The sequence below is a fragment of the Amblyomma maculatum genome, chromosome 4 (assembly GCF_055883805.1).
Source record: "Amblyomma maculatum isolate TAMU_Amacu chromosome 4, ASM5588380v1, whole genome shotgun sequence".
NCBI lineage: Eukaryota > Metazoa > Arthropoda > Arachnida > Ixodida > Ixodidae > Amblyomma > Amblyomma maculatum.
In genome coordinates this window covers 36,141,527-36,162,870 of record NC_139347.1, presented here as the reverse complement: position 1 = coordinate 36,162,870, position 21,344 = coordinate 36,141,527, and the positions used below count along the sequence as shown (strand labels likewise).

Genomic DNA, 21,344 nt, shown 5'->3' with positions numbered 1-21,344 from the left:
CGAGTGCAAACGAGCCGTTCTGAAGACCCGTGTAATCGATCATTCCGTGAAGCAAGGCTGCTCGGCATCTGCGCTGCTTTTCGCCCTAGTATCCGCAGAGACACTTTATTTGAATTTTCTATGCAATAGTAGTATCCATGAAATCCCTGTTCAGAAAAATGAAATTAAAGTGTTTGCATATGATGATAATCTTGTTTTTTTATTTGTATCTGCGGTAGAAACATTTGGCACCGTTTCTGGCGCTCAGATGTACCGCTCCAAAAGCTCTGGCCTTTTGATTGGTCCATGGGGCTAAACACCACGCCTGTACACAGGAGGGTTATGTTCACGTGTGCCTCCTAAATATCTGTGCGTCCCGCTGCACTTATTTACGTCAAGGGCTCTTTACTGGAGCGAACAAGTTCTGGTCGTTGAGCGTTATAATATTTCGTCCGCCATCGGTTTTCAATACTTGGTAGGGCCCAGTCCTGCAGCATGTGTCCTGTGACGAAATCTTATGTGCTCCAGAACCTCCACTGCGCTCGAGATTACATCCAGCATTTTCACCAAATATTTGCGATGTTATTTGCTTGTCAAACCTTCAGCCGATCTGATGTGATAACCTATTCAGACTTGCGCAGGAAGGTGGAATAGTCTCCTTTTTGTGGAATGACCTCCTTAAAGCTGCACGCTAAGAGGGTTCACATGCCTAAGATTGATTCCTTAAGCCACAATCAAAATCCGCAGCCGGCTGCCCAAATGACAGGTGAACACCAGATATGGGACAGCCCAATAGTATAAGAGATGCACACTGTGTGTTTGCACGCCTGTCCCTTTCTCAACACGAAACATTTAATTTCCCGAACCTTCAGTTCATGTATATGGTTTCTACTTTTAGCATGTATTTAAAATTAGGCCGAGCATAAATATGCGTTACTTTCATGAATAAAGGGCACTTTCTTGCGCCAGGCAGATACCTGTGATAAGCAAAGCTAAGACTAATTTAACAATAATTTGAAGTGTTCAGCGGCTAAAAACATAAGTCATCATCTGCAATGACAAATTGTTTTTCCGTGATAGTCGATGTAGATTTGAGCGGGCACTTTCAACCTGATTTGCTATAAATTACGTTGCAGGACAGAACTTTGTTTTCATCCTGTTCTGTAGACTGTGCCTTTGTATATAGACGGACGCTCCGCAAAGCACAGACAGAAGCTATAGGGATGATATACTGATGATACGAGGTTCGTTCAGTAAAGTTTTGATGCGATGTCATAAACGGACCGCGCTGCGATGAAACGTGCGTATTAAACCGTCACCGCAGATAACAATTATTAGCCACATGCATTTCCTCTGTCTGCCTGCCTCCGTCACGGCTCGCTGAAAGTAGCTCAATGGCAAAGGCTGAAGCGCAAGACATTGTCAAGCTTTGTGCCGAAATAGATTTTTCTGACGAAATAGAGATGAGCATTGGAAGTGCACAGAGGATCATGGCTTGCGCACTGTGCCTTTATATGCGGCATCCTAATGATGATTTGGTTTGGTTCGTTTGGTTTGTGGGGTTTAACGTCGCAAAGCAACTTAGGCAAAGAGACACGCTGTAGGGGTGCACTTCTTAAATTTCGACCATCTGGAGCTCTTTAATGTGCACTGACATCGCACAGCACATGGGAGCCTTGCTTTTCGCTTCTACCTAAAAGCGGCCCCCACCGCCGGTATTCGATTCCGCATCCTTGGGGACAGAAGTCGAGCCCCCTAACATGTTCATTTCTGAAGAAATGTGCGGCCAAATTGCAGAGATGATTAAGAAGCATGTAATAGTTCCGAAGTCTCCTAGCGAAGTGAAATTTAGCAGTGGGCACGTAAAACGACTTTGCAGAGTCATTCGCGTTTATGAATGGTGTGGACGCGCTGAGTAGTAACTTCAAACATTCAAAAATTAAGCTATGATGAACGCCGATGAGAGCTGTTCTGACGGGTTATTGACTGGAATTGTTATCGGGACCTGCTAGTAGCACTCCGACAGCAAGAATGTTGGCTTTACTTGATATATTTTTACGTCTCGTTCCAAAGTGACTCACGCTATGCGGGATGCCAGAATGTAGGATTCCGGCAATTTCCATCACATCAGATTCATTAAGTGAAATGGCACTGCACATTACACGGGCGCCTCCGTAGAAGAGCGGCCGCTATTACCCGGATTGGATCCCACGACAAGAATGATACAACTGCCCATAAGCACCTGAAATTTCCTCACACCGCGTATAAGGGGAAGCGAATCGGAAAATAAAAACAATTTGATTTAGTTGATGATAATACCCGAGCACACGCAAGCCTCCTTGCACCCCTGCTCTGACGAGCGGCTGGTTCAAAGTGACCAAACAAGGGCCTACTCTCATTCTGTCCTGTTTTTCCCGTTCTGTTTCGGTGTTTACAGAAGAACCTTCGACTAGACAGATTTCTCATCGATGTAGTGCTTGAAAGGCCGTTTGCGCCACTTTTTGTTACGCGGTGAAAACTTTCTTCGGAAATAATGAGAACTTGCAGTGATGTTCGAGAAAGCCGGGTTGGTGACTGAAAATATTACCTTGGCTCTTGAGGTTTAGGCTATTATGACTGTGACACCTTGTGACTGCTCACAGCATGCTGCTGCCAATGCATCGTCCCCTCCACCTATTTCAATGTTATGAGCGTTGTTATCGGCAAACGATAGCACATTTCTTAGTATAAAGGAATTATCAGATCAAATGTTTGTGCACTCACCGCGAAATACCGTTAATTTGCAGCAGTCCAGACTCCAGGTCCCCAGTCTTGCCAAGCAGTCAGTGCTCCCTAGAAAGAAGCATTCGGTCGTTTACTTTCCCTGCCGTGGCGATAAGAAGTGGCAAGCAAGATGGAGCGCAAACAACGAAGCCGCACGTAGCCCGAAGCTAATTGCAAAATGTGAAATGAATAGATTATTTCCATTCCGCATCCAGCACTTTGTTTATAAGTGGACTGAATCTGTCCATTTTCGCTAAGAACATATTTTTAAAGCATGGAAATACCAGACGCTACAATCTTCACCACTGCGCTTCGGGGGTGTCTCTTGCTGGCCTATAAGCTCGCTCTACTCTCACCAGTGTGACGCATTACGCACCAACACAATGGCGTAAGTATATACACACGCAAGCCCTTCATTCCTGTCTCGATTGTTATAATGCAACAATTCTCTGCCACACACGTCCTCTGTCTAGCTGAAGTAGGCACTGAAACGTCTACTGGAAGTCTATCATTTTTAGGTAATAGCACATCATTCCCATGGATGCGCATAAATTCTATACATTTCATTGTTGGATAAAAAAAAAAAAACTACCTCATTTAGGAGGGGGGGGGGGGGGGGGGCTGTTAGCAGGACTTCGTAGCTGTGCGACTGAAGTTGCATCACAGTCTCATGCATACGTACGGATCCAATAACCGCTGAACCAAGAAAAGCATAGGCGATTTATTAAGGCGAAAGCCTCTAACGGCTGGTACTATCGGCCGCGATTCTGTCACACTCTTCCGTCACAATGTAGCTAATGGGACGTCACATCCGGTTAGGCGCCAAAATTTAATCAGCAGGAATCTGGGCAATCAACCTGGGCGCCAGCAATCCGATAACATGCGCGGTCGCCGCCACGGATGAAGCGGGAGGTGGGTGGGGGAAGGAACGCGCGCTGTCCCATCTGCGGAGCTGGTTACAGGGACAACGCCGCCGACGCCAACTACGGCGCGAAACGCAGGAACGGACACCAAAGAGCTGCGCTCTAAAATTCCATTTAAATAGGGAATCGAACCTCCATCCCTCGGATTATCAGCTGAGCGCTTTAACCAACTGCGTCTTGCCTGGGATCGTGAAACGCATATCATAATACTCCTTTTGTGCCGTGAGGATGATAGTATATATGGAAAGACGCTGAAATTAGTGGCAATGAAAATGATGACATTAGCAATGATAATGACGGTGAATTAAGTTGGTAGTAATAATGAGAGCCAACGTGATGCACCGTGTGCACCAGCTCTTGCATTTCTACAGTGTAGATTCCACAGTGGTCTCAGAATTTGTTTGGAACGTTGATCAATATGAAATAATAATGAAATAACAGAAATAAACGATTAAAGCGTAAAAATAAACAATCCTATTCCTTCTGTGCTATCCGAACCCACGGCCTCCGAATTTCGTGTATGGTGGTGAACCGACTAAACTACGGTGACTTTTTTTTTTTTTCATTATGTCAGCTTGGACAACAGCACACAAGTAAAGATCATTATGGACAATTCATCAGCGCCAAAGATTTCTCAGCTGTGTCATCTCATCAACAATCATCACCCATTCAGGGGCTTCGCTTTGAGTCGATACACTTCTCTAATAAACGAAACTTTTTCAATGGAGCTTTCACGTTAACATCTGCGTGACGAAAAAAAATTCTCATCTTCCACTAACTGTGAAGGCCCAGAACCCCAAACACATCAAGCGGTATACCTTCATCGCCTTCAACCGGGATGTATTGAATTCCATACGGGGTTACGGGAAGTTAAGAGCACGCCGTTGAATACCACCCCAATGAACGGTGATCTCCCAACGATCAATAAAGATTGTTCAACTGCTTCAGGTTTTTACACGACGAGCAGTTAGTCACTCCCTGCACGAAGATATCTTTCTGCTCACACTACGTTTTAAAAGGAAGGGTGTTCGAATACTGAACTACGGCGACGGCTGCTTAATTTTTCATTTTCTTATCTAACCTATTCTTGGTAGTGTTTGCCAGCACAAACCACATGCATAGCAAGTGCACCGCCAGTGCAGCGCGTAATGTGGCCTAACGGGGACGGTAACAACCCTACGATTAACCTCTTACGCTATGACCTTTATGCTCCAGATTGGAGGTCCTCGTTAGGTTAACCAGGAAACAAATGCGCAGAAAAGAAAGTTGAGGGGGGGGGGGTGTCTTAATAAGTGTGAAATAATTATGTAATCAAGGAGATAATCGGTGAGAAAATCGAAGGCACAAAAAAAAAAAAAAAAAAAAAAAACATGTCGCTGGGGGAATCCGATTCTCCAACCTCCAAATTTCGCGTCCTCTTCTCTACTACAGTGGTTTGTTTCTCCTTATTGCCGGTCAACAAAGTACATACATGTATAAAAATCACTAGCCTACATTTGGCTTAAGCGACGTATTAGAAACTTTTCATTGTGATCAATCCCTCGATCACATCCATTCACTGAGGCTGCTCAGGCTGACTACGCAGAACATCTCTAAGAAATGTTACGCGATCAATAAAGCTGTCCCTGACCGATCGTGCATTTTTTTCTGCATGCATAAATGCCATCCGCGTTTTGCAAATGCTGTGTAGGCCCAACACCATAATCATGCGGTGATCGCTGCCCATCCCTCCACTTTCTTGGATGTTTATGCTGCATCGTAGCCTCCTTTATAGAGTGTAAAGGAGGCTATGGTTGCATGTATACCTCACCGCTATGGGCCAGGCCATCGAACAATGACGGGGGCTTCAAAGGAACACATAGCGGAAAGGAAGGCACAGTTTTCCCAGGAGGAAATAAATAACAGATGGAAATTTTGTCGATGAAAAAAAGTGGATGTACATGTTCTCGTCAAGTGTTAACTAAAGCAGTGCATTTATCACTGAATGGCTGAAGTTAAGTGCAAAATTAATGAAGGCAGGCCAAGAAAATTCCGAAACCATATAAGCTGTTTGGGTAAAAAGAGGCAAAGAGAGCAGGAATGAAGTCAAGATACCGCGAGAAAATATTCAAAGGAGCAATGCCGTGAACTATACTGGATCAGTTAGACCTGAGCCATTTAGAAAAGACATAATATGGTAACCCTCCCGAATTGGGAAGAAATCCAGGACACACACCACATACCAGGTGTTCTTTTTTCTCAACCGTTTATAGATAAATATTTTAAATCCTGCGAGAGATACGTCGGCGTGGTCTGATTAGGTAGATTGTACATGGCGGACTTTATATGTACTTTATAGACATAATCAAATAAGCAATTAAATAACTATACGAAGCAAATTATCCAATTAACTTCTATTATTGATTTTAGGGGCAACATTATGCTAAGGGAATGAAGGCCGTCAAATTCGAAGCTGCGTCCAGTTTAAGTTACTTTTGTCAGCAACGCAGTTAGAAATATCTAATGTCAAAAATACGCATTTATAGCTCGCAAAGCTGGCTTTCTACAATGCACGATTTTAAAACAGCGTCGCTGGGTGTGGTACTGTCGCAAAAATAACGCCCACTGCTTATACGGCTTAAAATAGCCAAAGCGAAAGCAATTTAAAATCTGCATGGCGTTAAGTCAGGTTTTAGAGCAAAATGCTATTTGGCACGTTAAATATCTCCAACTGCATTGCCGATAATAAAAATTAGAAAATGGAATAATTTATTCTGTTGATTTCCTTTGTTTTATTAATATAACGTTGGCCCCTGAAATAAAAAAACAAGAAGTTCATTATTAATGTCGTTAATTAACTGCTGAATACTGAGCTCTGCTGTATGCCTTGATTTACAATCAACCTGAACAGACGGCACTGTCGTATCTGTAGCATGGTTTAAAATACCTACCTATGAATAGTAAAAAAAAAAAAAAAAAAAAAAAAAGAAACTGTAGAAAGACGCTTAGAAGTGACCAACTGACTGGGAAAAAGTGGATCAAATATTACGAAATGAACATCCTTACAAATAAATGAAATTGAAATGAAACCGATTAATAAACTTGGCCCAAGAAGCAAGACAACACTCTTAATAGCATTGAAAGCACGAATATCAACTACGCTAATTCCGGGTAGCTGATGGCACAGTAAAATGATTTAGATTTATGAAGAGAAAATTGAGAGGATGAACATAAAGCCCTTTTGTCTGATTACCATAACATCTTTTATATACAGACTGGCAATACAAGCCGTGAAATTGAACGTGAAGTCAATGGCAGAAAGTAATAAGATACTCGGAGAACTTCAGGATGAGGTAGGAAGTAGTAGGCGCTGACAAGATAGCCTTTTTACGCTCATTGAAGAGAAATAGCCAGGGTGCGAAATAGATATCTGAATTGAGCCTTCCTGGAAGAAACGGTGCATATGACCGGGATCAGGGAACGCTTGTGGAACCTGAGAGATGAAAGCACTGGACATTAGGTAATCGATCTCCTACAGAAAATATGCTAGACAATAAAGATGAAATTAACAGAAAGCCATTAAAAGTACAACTGCTGAACTACGCAAGGTTTTCCTCTATAATCCCTGCTTCCCATGATTTGTATAGTTAAGGTGAAAAGAAAGCCAGGAAAAAGTAATTTAGGTTATAGCCTAATATGTTGTACAGCTTAAGCTGAAAAGCCGTGGATCAGGAGCTATCCGGTTATATGTTTGCAAACTATCTTGTACTGTTAACAGATATCCAGGAATACTTGAAAGAACTGGTTAATTCTTGTGGCGACGAAGCAGGCGTTTAGTCTCAAGGTTAGTGCAGTTGAGTCAGATCTGACGATTCGCAATGATTCGGTTTATCAGTTGCTTGCAATAAATGGCCACACAATACCCAGAGTGGCCGAATACAAACATATCGGGGTATGGGTAAACGAAGAACAGGCATGCATGACGAAGCACGAATAGTCTGCTAAGATAAAATGGCGAAGAGATTTCATGGTAACGAAACACGGAGAGCACAACAAGGTTGGGGAAGGGGAGGGGGGAGATGAAATACCGAAGGTATGAAGTACTGAGAGGGAGTTTAAAAGGAATAACGGTTCCATTGGCTATATGTCTTTGGAAGTGGAAGTTAGTAGCAAATTTGCAACAGCGGCAACAGCTAGGACCTCAAACTTGAGAATTTAAAATGTTTCTCTCTAAGGAAATATACAAACCTGGCAATGAAACGGAGCGTCAGGTCGCTGCGTCCTCTTCTTACTGAGGCAATATCCAAACTGAGGTGCACGGATGGCGTGTCACGCAGGTGTTGACCGCATGTACAGTGACGTTTTCGATTTTCGATAACAGTGGCCGACAAAGCCTGCGTACTCGATAAAAATGCGAGTGGATGAGCAGTGCCCTCGGGGTTCGGTGTAAGCGGCCGCGGCATCCACTATCCAGGTCACGGGTACCAGCAGAGCAGGAACCAGCGTGGGAATTGAACGGAGTGTGAGATGATTTTGTTGGTACTTGCCGCCTCCGCCGCAGAGCTTCTGTGTACGGGGAACCTTGTCACACAAGGCTTTCGACATGTACTCGACGTAGCCTTGTCAGTTCCTAACAATAGTGGCGTTGAAGCCTGGGAATATAGCGGAGCGTGAGATGGTTGCGCCTGCACCTCGCTGTCGTCGTTTCCCAACTTGAACTTCCATCGAAGTACATTTCGTTTGAATTCTTTTTGCTCTCCGTTATAGCCTCGCGCTTGCACTGTGACTGGGAATCTGCCCTGAAACGATCGGATGGTAAGATTCGAATCGAATCAGACAAGAGGTTTCTGTCATAGTTGTCTAGCCTGCCTTCATTACGTGACATTCATTCTCTCTTTGCGAATAAATAGTACAATTCGTGGTTCTTAATTCAAAGAAAAAAATGCAAATATAGCCCTCTGCACTGAAGCAAGAAGAAAAATATGAAAGTACAGCGAATTTGCGCAAAACAATTTGATGTGTATTTTTAATCTCAGCAGACTGGTGCTTGAAATTAGTGAACCTTGAATCGTGCGTGCCACTGCCTATTTCAGAAACGACCAAGATAAGTAGTTCGGCAGCAGAGCATACGAGTGTCTCAGCGAACAGCTATAGAGAAATAAATGTTTGAGGAAAAATCTGTAAGCCAGCGGTCGGCAACAATTAAAAAAAAAAATCTCCCCCAATAACATATAGGAAAACTCCTCTAATAAACCTCCTCCAAACTCCTCCAAACTCCTCCAATAACTGTAAATTCTTATATTCGGACATTCTATCTCACTTATTTGTTAACCCATCTCTTATGTAATACCCCGAAAGGGGTCTTTAAGGTAATAAAATGAAATGAAATGAAATATTGAATAGAACAACAAATTCATTTTGATTACCGCAACTGGCAGATTAGTGCAAATAGAGAATATGGTCACATGTCTTTGGGGAATGTAAGTAGTAAGAGCGCCCTTAAAAATCATCTCAGCGTTACAAAAACTACTTAATCTCCATGTAACAATATGACGGCACGGGGGCTGTGCACACGCTTTCACCACCTTGTACGTTGGCGTTATCATCAAGGTACCCTAACAACTTCAGATCATTGCTCGCCACCTAGCGGCTTACGACAGAAACCGATGATTCAGGTTCAGCCTACTAACGCACTGAAGTTCTCCGTTACTTGTGCAGTTAAAGCACTATTTCTGTTTTTATTCGTACGCGTTGTTCGGAGGGCAAAAACTAAAGAGCGAGCTTCGATAAGGGTTTGTTGAGTTCCATTTTGCCCCTCTCTCTGGAAAGTCCACACAATGTAATTAAACAATTTCCCTAGGTAAACAGATGAGGAGCCACGTATATTTTTGTCTATAAAGGAAAAAGACCACACTGAAACCAAAAAACAAAATTGCCATGATCCGTGTTGCTTGCTTGAGTCGTTTCACTCGAAATGACTTGCTCTTCCTCTCTGCCGTCACCTTACTTCGTAATCGCGTATTAATGTCGCATAATCGTGTTGTCATTCCGGTATCGTTTTGTAGGCACGTCGTCGTTGACAAATCTTTCGTGTTCCTCAGTAGTGTATTCGGCCTTTCTTTTGGTGCTGTAACATATACTTGTCCTGGACGACTGAGCTATACGGCTACTATTTCATTGTACTCCATGCCCCTGGGAGTCTCTCTCTAAGCATGGCGGAATTGAAAACAATCCTGTGCGCAAAGTTGGGCGACGGAGAGGAAGGCAAATAGGCAATGAACTGACTTGAATGGCAGATACTTATAATGCACCAATCGGTGAAAATTTCAGGATATAACGCTGCCTTTTTTTTTTAACTTAGTTTTCCTCCCCCTTAGCATTCTTTACTTGTTTTTGAATCAAGTTTCATTCAATCAAGCGTCCAAACTGTCCACGCCATATTCTAATGCTGCAACATAATGACATTTTACTGAGAGAGCAAATATGTCCGCAAAGGCAGATTGCAGCGTGTCGCGTCGGCTTTGTATAGGCAATGAATCATGCCTTAAGAGCGAGGTATTCGACGCAATAACTAAGTGATGACTAGCCGACTTGAATACTGTATTGATATGGACATCCCACTATGACGTGGAGGTAAGATGTACCCATGAGGTTGCATCACCTAAGGCGCTTCTCGCACTCACAATCATAAGTTCAGAATGTAAGATAGAATTCAGACCTGTGCGATATAATTGTACCAGTGCGTCCTTTGCTATCCATAAGAAATCTTACAAGGGTCATCTAATACGCATACGCGACAGAGAAGACGATGTAAGAGCTGACAGAAGTGAGGCAAGAGTATAAGTTTACCAAGAGCAATTCCTTTCAAGAAATGACTACTGAGCAACGACTGTTTTCTTTCTTCCTACCTGATGCCTTTCGTTTAAGCTCTGATGTTTGCGAATCATCAAGAATCATTTACGCTAAGGCTGGACGCAATGCTCACACACTGAATGATTTCGCCAGAGACAGCTTGGACATTTAAGCCCTCTGCCATCACCCTAGTGATTATTGTTTCGTTCTGAGGTTCGCAACTGTGGTTATGAGAAACGCCCGCAATGGTCCTGTTTGGTTTGGATTATGGTGTTTAAAGTCCCAGAGTTACTCATGCAATTAGAGACGCCGTAGTGGAGGGCTCCGGGAATTTCAACCACCTGGGGTTCTTTAACGTGCACTGACATCGCACAGTACAAGGGGGCGCCTTGTATTTCGTCTCCAGCGAAAAGCGGCCGCTGGGCCGGGATTCGATCCCGCATCCTTGGGAACAGTAGTCGAGCGCACTAATCCATGCGCCACACAGGAGAAGTCCGCAATACTCTCGTTCGCAGGAAAATATTTGTTTGCTTTTCAAGTGAATTAAGTGTAAACTTGCGCTCTGTCTTGGCCAAACAGTGCTGTTCATGGAAGGTTAACGGCACCTCACGTATTCACAAGCGTAGTCTGATGCGCAATTTCACCTTTAATCTTAAGAATTCAAAAGTTCAGCTCGAGTTAGCTATTCCTCAACGCCTGACGTCGCACAAAGTAGCCCCAGACATCTAGAATACCTTTAGCAGAAAATGTTTCATTTTGTTTTTGAAAAATTCCGTAAGTTCATGCGATACACTCTCTATCAGTAATTATAGTAACGCGCCTACAGGAGTGAGGTTGCAGAAAAATGTTACAGAGCGGAAAGAGGACCAAGAAATGTTTTAAACTTCAGCTCCGCTTTTAATTGCATGGTGAGACATCATTAATGCCTTCCGTTTACCGGCCCTCGTTGTGGATTCTCGTTTGCATTCATTTAATTTACTACTCCCTTAATCCCTAATCTTTTAATTTGAACCTGTACTATACCGTATATACTAATTAGCCTACAGTCACAAGATATCGCGTGATTTGAACGACAACCCGGCATAGACACGTATCTACGAGAGTGTCTGCTTGACCTTGGGGCAGCGTAGCTAGCTGGGAATCCAATGCTCCTGGAATGTTGTATATCGACTCCTCTATCTCAAGGATGAAATCCTAGTTATCAGGGCCTGTAGATTCAGTCATGCCATGTGGTCTCATGACGTGACGCAACCTGACGGCTAGTCATCTCCTGCCAGTCATCTAGTCATCTCGTCACCTGCCAACCCAGCCCGCTATGCCCGTACGAGATGTTTTGCTCCCAACCCCGAAGTTGGTTTCGGGGGACGGAACATTTAACACTGTCACTTTAGACTGTCGGTTATTGAGGTTCCTGCGTGCTTCTCGGCGACTTGCACTAATGAAGCGCAATTCAACTGTTTGTCATAACAAGCAAAGGAAACTTGTCCAGCCTACTGCGGAGGTTATCGATTCGCGCTTAAACAAATCCTTTTCAACTTCATTATGAACAAAATAATAAAATTAAAGGATCTCTTAGATGCCTTTTAAAAGGAGAATGGCGAAAGCCTACCCTTCTTATAATTTGCCTCCTATTGTTAGCCTCTTGTCGACATTCGTTGCAGTGATACAATTTAATTGGTTCACAGGAAAGGAAAGGCGCAGTATCTATCACACACTCTCCGGCAAGTGTGAGTTTGTACAGTACACCATCGCTCCTGTCGCGTGGCGTTCCATGGCGCGCGTTGAAGTGTGACGTTGCAGATTCCAGGGACGCATCCCACATCGGCCAATCAGAACGCCGCAAAAGCAGGACACACTTTGTCCACGACAGCATGAGCCATTTAAAGCTTTCACCTTAAAATATTTACTGGCTATGGTAACTACTATTCATGCGACCTAACTATACGTCAGCAATATAAAAGTACCCAGTCAAAATGTCGGAATGCAAAATTTAGAACAAGTTTGGGGGCACACTAAACCTCCGACATTAAGGGCAGGCCGCGAAAACATTGATGGTTCCCATTTGCCAACTGTCGTTACGAATTATTGGTCCCGGGCAAGTATCTTATTTTCGCCTTATTACAAATCCCTTAATTTGTCGCTCTAAAATCTCACACACACTCTTAGCATAGAGTCTCATGTGAAATGTACATAGATAAGGCCCCGCTTAACTGAAACGAAAAGAGCCAACAACCAGCGACGCAAAAAAAGAAATAGAGAATTTTTTTTTCGTTGTTGTTATTGTCAATTGAAATAGTGAAGTAATTGAGGAGATAATTGATTATGTAGAAGTAAAAATTAACCAGATGCCGGTGGTGGGATCCGAATCCACCTGCTCTAATTTCACGACCGGTGCTGTAACGACTGATCTGCGTATTCAGGTTTCGTTTAGCACATCCTCGAGATTGTGGCGCAATAATTACACAAAATTTCGGGGGACACATCACCCCGCTTTTAAGAGCATGACGCAACAACATTAGGAGCTCGCGTCCTCGGATTTCTCTGAGGATGCTCTCGCATGCATGCAGCCACGCCGGGCTCGTGAGAATCTCCTTGTCTATGTGTCAGGCAAACGCGGTTGCCATAAAAACAGCTGCCGCTGTTTACGTTTGAAGCTGTCAGTGAAGAACTTTAGTTAGTGGTAGATAGTGACCCATTATAATAGTTAGTGGTGTGACGTCACTGGTGATGTCATTATTAATCTTGACGCCATGATCATGTGTGACGTCACCATGACGTCACATCCAGTCAGGTATAAAAACCGGAACTGAAGTCTCATGACGTTACATTCAGTTATGACATCACGTCTGGTCATCAGGCGATTCACGCATACGAAGCTGACCGCGCCGGGCGTCCGATCCAGGCGTTCGTGCTTCTTCGAACGCCGTACCACACAGCATACAGAAGCAGATGCAGTAAAGCAGGAATTAGCTGCGTTTCAAATCGGTTTACAGAAAAGAAAAGGTGCATTATCGGTCACACCTCTCCGCAGACACCAGAACCGCACCATAATAGAATGGAGGAAGGTTGCAGAAGAAAGAGAGAAAGAGGTGCAGTAGTGGAGGGCTACGGACCGCCGCACGGTAAAGGCCTTCGTCTCATCGCACTTTAGTGGTCCAGTTGGCTCGAATTTTTTTTTTTTTATTAAACTTAGGTATCATACGCGCAATTTTCGGGCAAACCCAGATGATTCATACACCCGCAAACTTGACTGCAGTTCGCCTGCAACTCGCGCAAGAATAACCAAGCACGTCTCTCAATGAATCGCACTTGGTTACCCAGTTGTTCTTGGCCAAGTTCCATATGTACTCTTCTGCTTGTCTTGTGATTTCAGTTTTTTTTTTATTTTCAGCGTATACGATTGCCGTTTTCTGTTTGCGTCTTCTAGTAAGGCCTCTCCTAGCCTCCCATAGCTGTAGCAGGTGGGTGTCAACTCCGAGACATTCTCAAAGGTCCGCAACGTTCTCGTAACGCGGACCCTGGCTGACAGCACGGACTCAGCCCATCTCATGTTATTCTTGCGCGAAACTTGACTGCAGTTCGCCTGCCAGGGTCAAAGCTGCCTGTCGCCTGCAAAGCAGATGGTGGTAGGTGGTACCTTGTCCGAGTGGTTCTTTTTGTCACCTGTTCAAGTTTGTCAGGCCATAAAATGAAAAGCAAAAAGAGAAACCACTTTTCTTCACAAGGGGATAGACAGATGGATTTATTGAAAGGAAAGGCAGAGAGGCTGACAGGAATAATTCAAATCTGGCCCGCTAATCTGCAATAGGGAAGGGGGAAGGGAAGAAGAAAGAAGATCATGATGGGAGACGACGTGGGAGAAGGCATAAGGAGATGATACCGACGGCCAGCCAGGAGGCTGCCACAGGAAGATAATTGTGTAAGAATGTATGGGCGGTCATTATCTCTGTTGCGAAGCATGACATATATAGCATATATAATGCACGTGATCGTCAGGCCGGCTCACAACGAGGTGCTTACGCTACGATGTTGCCACGGTACATGGTAAATGTGTGTAGTTCAAGATTCTGCACTTTAATTGGTGCGCTTTTGCAGATACGTGAATTCATCGGATCCATGGTGATGGCTGAGACCAATAGCGACTGGAAGTTTATTTATTAATTAATAGAAAATCCTAGTGTCAGCGTTCTTGCTACAACCGAGCTGCACGTTAGTGCAGTTCGGGTAAAGGGGGTTTATGCATGTTTCTTGAGGTAATACGAATATTGAAGTAGTTTGTAGCTGTACGTTAATAACTATATGTGATATAATAGAGGCACAAATTAAGGGAAGCCATAAGCAACTTCTATATATGCGAACTGGGATCCACAGGGAAAGCCACAGACGGTAATGCTTAAAGTAGTCACGTCCTACTTTGGAAGATGGAGTTTAAGTGTTCCCATTTTTCAGCTTGTTGTAGTTGTAAATTTCCCTCAAGCGAAAAGTTCGGAAAAGCGTTTTTTTGGGGCACAGTGAATGTAAGGGTTGGCGTAGGTGCACAGCGACGCGGTGGACACTGTCAGGCGTCAGCCTCCGGTCACAGTGGCTCCTTGTGTGCAGTACTGGGATCCACAAGGAAAACCAGACAGGATTGTTTAAAGTTGTCGCGTCCTACTTTGGAAGGTGGAGTTTAATACACAATAAAAAGTGGCTTGTTGACACCGAGGTATCCGCCCGGTACTAGGTGAACAGTATCTACGGAGGCCGTTGGAATGGCAGGCATACTGTGTCTCATGACTGGTGAGTCGATGTTGCAACGACAAAGCCCGTGTATGACAAAAGGGAGATGTACCTTCTTGGGAGGGGTCCAGTGCGTATTATTTAAGCTACAATAATAATCCTAGAATTCAATGCTGCACAGTATGGAGCTTGGATCAGGTATAGACATCTTTTCTGTCTAGTCTCAGGGGGTTAGACGACCAGCGTAGCTGCCTGGGCAATATGGTTATTCATCATGAAGGCTCAAGCACTTGAAAACCCGGACGACATGAAGGAGACACCACATGCGCTACCACTGACTTGATTGATTAAGGCATTGATAAATAACCGCTCTGTGTTATCTTCTCGCCTCCGTCCTGTTGTTTCCGCGGTTATACTTTATAATGTCACGGCAACTGGCCTACAGTCAAGTTCTTTTAAATTTTGAATAAAGCAGCTGATTGGTGGCGTCTTGTGGGGGTGATTGTGGAGTCACCTTGTTTTGAAGCGCTACCGTTTCATCGTTAAACGATCGAGTGCAGTTATAGGTGGCTTGAGCGTAGTCAATCTCTAATAAGAATTTCAACGAGTGGGTTGTGAAGAACATATGTTATCTGCAGGAAAATAAAAGACAATAATCATCTTGCAGATTTTGGCTCCATGATGCAAGGTTCTAAAGTATTGAACTCATAAAGGCATTTACTTACTCTTACACATTTATTTACAATAAGAATGGCACAATTCACAACTTTCGGAACCGTTCCACAAATAATCAACATTATATAAGGCGTGTTTCTTGTAGCACATACATCAGGGCGCGGTAATGCTCAAATCTTGAATGTTGTGGACTATGACCCACAAGTGATGATTTTTAAAGGTAGGTTCTGACGTATACAGAAAACGCCTGCATTCACAGTATCAAAACAACTCACGAAGACTGAGTAGGTATTCGGCACAGTGGAGGAGGAGGAGGAGGAGGAGAAAGATGAGGAGGAAAGGCAGGGAGGTTAACCGGTAAAGGAACTGGTTTGCTACCCTACACTGGGGGATAGGGGTAGATGGGTATAAAAGTTGTGGGTGAGATAGGGATGGGTGATGACAGTACAGTTACATCACAAACATGTCACATCACATCATTTCACAGTCATGTCATATCGACAGTGACGCTCAAAGAAACTCAGCGGCTAACAATAAGGCTTAAAGTCGTTTCCCCTTCTCTACAACGCTTGCTATGCAACACTGCGCCATTTTAGTGACCAGAACGAGTTGCTTTGCTGTACGCTGACGCGATCCTGCTACCAATATATACCGCTACCTGTACACTACACGCTGCCTTTACTTCAAGTGACGACAGTGCCGTAGCGTCCTGCAAGTCTATTTATATCGTGTAGCACCATTCAAGAACCCGACCTGCAATTTCATGCTTTGCGCACATTCACTTTAAAATGAGGAAACTCGCTTTGTTATGTTTATTTCAGGTGCTTTGTGCGTGTCTGTGTGTGTGTACTTTGTGTGTGTGTGTGTGTGTGTGTGCGTGCGTGTGCGTGTGTGTGTGTGCGTGTGCGTGTGTGCGTGTGTGCGCGTGTGTGTGTGTGCGTGCGTGCGTGCCCGCGCGCGTGCGTGCGTGCGTGTGTGTGTGTGTGTGTGTGTGTGTGTGTGTGTGTGTGTGTGTGTGTGTGTGTGTGTGTGTGTGTGTGTGTGTGTGTGTGTGTGTGTGTGTGTGTGTGTGTGTGTGTGTGTGTGTGTGTGTGTGTGTGTGTGTGTGTGTGTGTGTGTGTGTGTGTGTGTGTGTGTGTGTGTGTGTGTGTGTGTGTGTGTGTGTGTGTGTGTGTGTGTGTGTGTGTGTGTGTGTGTGTGTGTGTGTGTGTGTGTGTGTGTTTTAAAGAGAGAGAGAGATCAAATACCTTCATGTGTTTACCCCTATAACGCATCAGGGCCATGGCAAGCTAGAGCCTACCTCTCATTTTCTCGGAAAGCGGGAAAGCGAGTATTTTTGAACTCCCTGCATCACATCCAACCACCGCCACAAGATATAAATATGAGTCAGCGAATCTCGCGCAAATGTATTAGACACACGGTTTTCATTATAAGGGAATGCGAGCGAGTAGCACTTCATTCTTCCAGCCCTCCCTGATTTCAGATTAAAATTACACCTCACAACCTATATTTACTCTAGCAACTCCGAACTTTCTCTGACTGACGACTGGACGAACAAATGCATGTACTGAGTCTGGGCGTCATACGAACGAGCGTGTAAAGAGATCCTATCTTATAAACTACTGTGCATTTTTATACTTCGCTTGTCCTGCTGCTGATCGATCAGCTTCTCAGTGCGAGTTACTTAGACTAGCACAACTACACTTTCATTTTAGCTTCTTCCCGTTCGCAACGTCCTTGGACGTCTCCGGCCGATGAGCGCCATCGTGTTTCGCCGCAGCTTGCGCCCTACGCATGGCCGCGTTCTCCTTCTCTCTCATGTAGGACTTGATGTAGAAATTCACAAACAAGCTCAACACTAACACAGTCTGCGCGTTCGCCACGTGGATCAAGTGGCGCGGAAAGCCGCAGTCCACGAACAACGGAATCGACATATGCACAAGGAAGATTACGAACTGCACGATCTGCAGTGTGGTGAGATATTTCTTCCACCAGAGATACTTCTGTACCGAGGGTCCCAGGGTGGCGAGAAAATAATACGTGTACATGACCACGTGGACGAATGCGTTAATGGCCAGTCCCAGCGCTGGTTGGCCTTCGGGAGCGTACAGCACCCAGAACCAACAATTCACCGCCACGATGGTGTGGTGGATGACGTGGAGATGAGTGATCTGGTTGAACTTCTTACGCAGCACGAAAAAGACGGTGTCCAGAAGGTCGGCGTACCGGACGGCAATGTACCACCAGCCGTTGCGGTACTCCTGTTCCAGGCGTTCATCCATGTAGCCAGTGATGCCCTGGCACCACAGACTGTAGCGGCCACTGGGCAGGTAGGTCTCACGGAGGACGATGTGGCAGAACTTGGCGTTGAGCACCACCATGGCCAAGTTGTAGAAACGGATGAGGTTTGTTATCTCGAATGGTTCGCGGTTCTTCATCCAACGCGGGCCGATAACTTTGACGAAGTACAAATAGAAAGCGATCAGGGGAAATACGAATAAAGGGTTCATCACTACTGGGTAATCGCGAGTTCTTGGGTCGCCCCATTCCTGGACCTGGGTTAAGAGTGTGATCGGGTTCCAACTCAGGGTTTTATTGACGTTGACGAAGGTGACGCCTTCACTCGCCGTCATGTTGCAATTTCGTTTTATGTCTGTAAAAAAGCAAGACATCATGTCCAGGTTAGTACACATACAAACACGCAGCTCCAATAAATTTGAAATTTATTTACATGGGGCGACTTTGTGATTGCATTCTATTCAAACGTGCAATGCAAAAGTGCAAAAGTGAAAAAGTGCAAAAGTGCAAATGGTAACCACTTCATTGCCTTTATAAATATTTCTTTTTCTGTTAATTTGGCAGCGACACGTGTGCTTCCTGAATTCTGATTGTTTTGTTGCTAGCTTTTTTGACGAGGTTCTTTCGTTTAGCCAGTAGATAGCATATTTCAGACTTGCCGGCCTAACAAAGCTCGTGATTATGTGCTCTACTGTAACTTCTTTTAAAAAGTTTTATAGTGTATATTAGTGTGACAGCATTAAATGCGTCGTTCGCAGAAAATCCATCGTCAGCGTTTGCGTTGTGAGTGACAAGTCACGAGCAAGACGCTGGTAGGCGGTAGCTGGAAGGCCAAGGGCTAGCTGGACGTAGAATTTCCTGAAATTGCGCTCCTGCCTGCCAACTAGGTAATTTTCTTTTATATGGGAGGATGATATCAGCGTAAACAGGGCATGGCCCTTGCAGTCACGTTACCGCCTAGGGCACGCATACACTTTCATACGGATTCGTTAAAGCAGAGCTTCAAATATCATGTGGTGGCCTACGCTATCAAGTCATATTCTTAAGAGCGGAGCTTAGGTTCCCCCATAATTTGTTTCTTAACTGCGACCCGCAATTTTTAATCTGTAAAAAATGGTTACAAATGGTAAACATTCAAGTATTGCTAGCTTTTCTTTTTTTCCCTGATATTCATTATCTACTATAAATCGCGACAAGGATTAAGGGTTTTTCCAATGCTTTTCTTGCCTAAACATCAACACACCTATTACACTGTTTTGCAATGATAAATAAAGTGGCACAACTTTGCTCACAGAATCAGCTGTTATTAATTACCAGATTAAACGCTAAAACTGTATGACGATACCGATGCCTTTATATTATTTGGTATTTTTTTATATAAAGACTTATTATTCTGCCAGCAGTGAAGCAGTACCGTCATAATTTGATCAGTCTGCAATACATGTGCATTTTAAGTGGTTAGTGTAGAAATTTCAGGACCGATCAAGTTCAGACATTCAGTACGTGCGGTAATCCGTCGCACAAAGTGAAGCATTTCCGAACACTGACTGCCAGGGTTCAAAAAGCACTGAGCTAGCATAAATGTTGAGCCAGGCTGCGCAAGTAAAGGAACACGCGAATTTGCAAATTACTCGATATATAAATCCTACATTCGTTGTCTAAATTGTGAACAGAAGCATAGTAATCGAAGAATAAATTTTTGCTTTAAAAAAAGCTTATAATTTCTTCTTTCCCCTTCTAAAAAGAGCTGTAATTTGTGCGTGTAATTCGAAATTAAAATTATCTCATTACGCACCGCAACAATCTTCTTATAGCAAGTTATGTTTTGTTCAAAGAGTAGCACTGATATTATCACTTTTTATTTAGCGCATAGGCATTCATGAATCCGCTGTTTAAATTTTTAAGGTGAGGGAGGTTGCCGTTATTTTTTAACCTTAGTGCTTGAAATCACCTTCCTTTTTCATCAGCCTCTAGCTTCTTCCGTCGTATCGGCTGTTGTTCTGAACATCATGGTAGAACTTGTACTCGAAGATAAAAAAAAAAGGTAAAGTCGTCAATTGGGGTGGCAACAAAAGATCTACCATGCGCTACAAAATAGGGGATTTCGCATGAATTAGTTTAAAATATACGCGTGCTGCTGGTCAAGTTTTGTCGTATTTCTGCTCTCAGATAAACAGTAGTCTGAAGAAATTAGGCAGGTTCACCATGAACTCTTTCTGCCATAAGACCACTGGACATAATACCTCAATTGAAAGTACGGTTTATGTAATGCATAACAGTAGGTTCATTTAGCGCCACACAATGCAAACATTTATATTTCGGTGTGGTATGTACACAAGATTCACTTAACGCTCATTTGTACTTCAATCCTCTGAATAACAAAACGAAAGAGTGAAAGTAGACTAAAGGATTCACAAAGTTTTTTATTCCGATAGCGCAGCCATCGAGAGAGCATGGTTGTAGAGGTGCCCGAGTCACCTTTACGAAAGGTAAACTATTTTGACCCAGACTAGCTACAAGAAGCGCAACTATAAAATGGGATGTAAAAACTTTTTTTCTATGTTTCTTTTATTTTCTTTTAAATCCTTTAAATTTTTTAAAATATTTTTATAATATAGCTACTCATACATAGTTATCAAATTATCCGTCTGAAATCTTTCCACAGTTAGCCCTGAATATAGCTCCGCAGTATCTGTTCGAAATAAATAAGCCCAATCAGCCTCTAAAACCTGACTATTAAGGAAATACCTACCTTTACTGCAGAATGCAGAAAGCAACCGTGCCGTAAGCCAGGAGGGGAGCTGCTTAGTCACGAAGAGAAAGCTGTGAACCACTCAGGGACCGGTGAAATGCTGCGGTGAGAACCGCTAGTCTTGCGGCCGCCGCCTGGAACGCATCCTATGGTACTCCAAGTTTGAGAACTGTTGCTGGAGTTCCGCCCAAATACTTCTCTTAAAAAGACCCGTTTGCACCGTACAGCCTCTGCGTCACCGAAATTTCATTCCGTTTTGGACTTAGCTTACCAGGGGTGGCGTTTTATTATTTTTTCTCCTTTAAGGCATGTGCGCTTACACGCGAAAATTGTAAGGGGCGCAAGTAGGAAAACCCTCGAGGGTAAATGCAGACTACGTGCTAGCGTAAATGAGGCCGTGGCGT

At 43.9% G+C, this 21,344-nt stretch overlaps 1 pseudogene; it reads right to left on the bottom strand.

Moving 5' to 3' along the window:
- Nucleotides 1-17,596: 17,596 nt before the first annotated feature.
- On the bottom strand, nucleotides 17,597-18,523 carry LOC146190696 (very long chain fatty acid elongase AAEL008004 pseudogene; annotated as a pseudogene).
- Nucleotides 18,524-21,344: the final 2,821 nt, after the last annotated feature.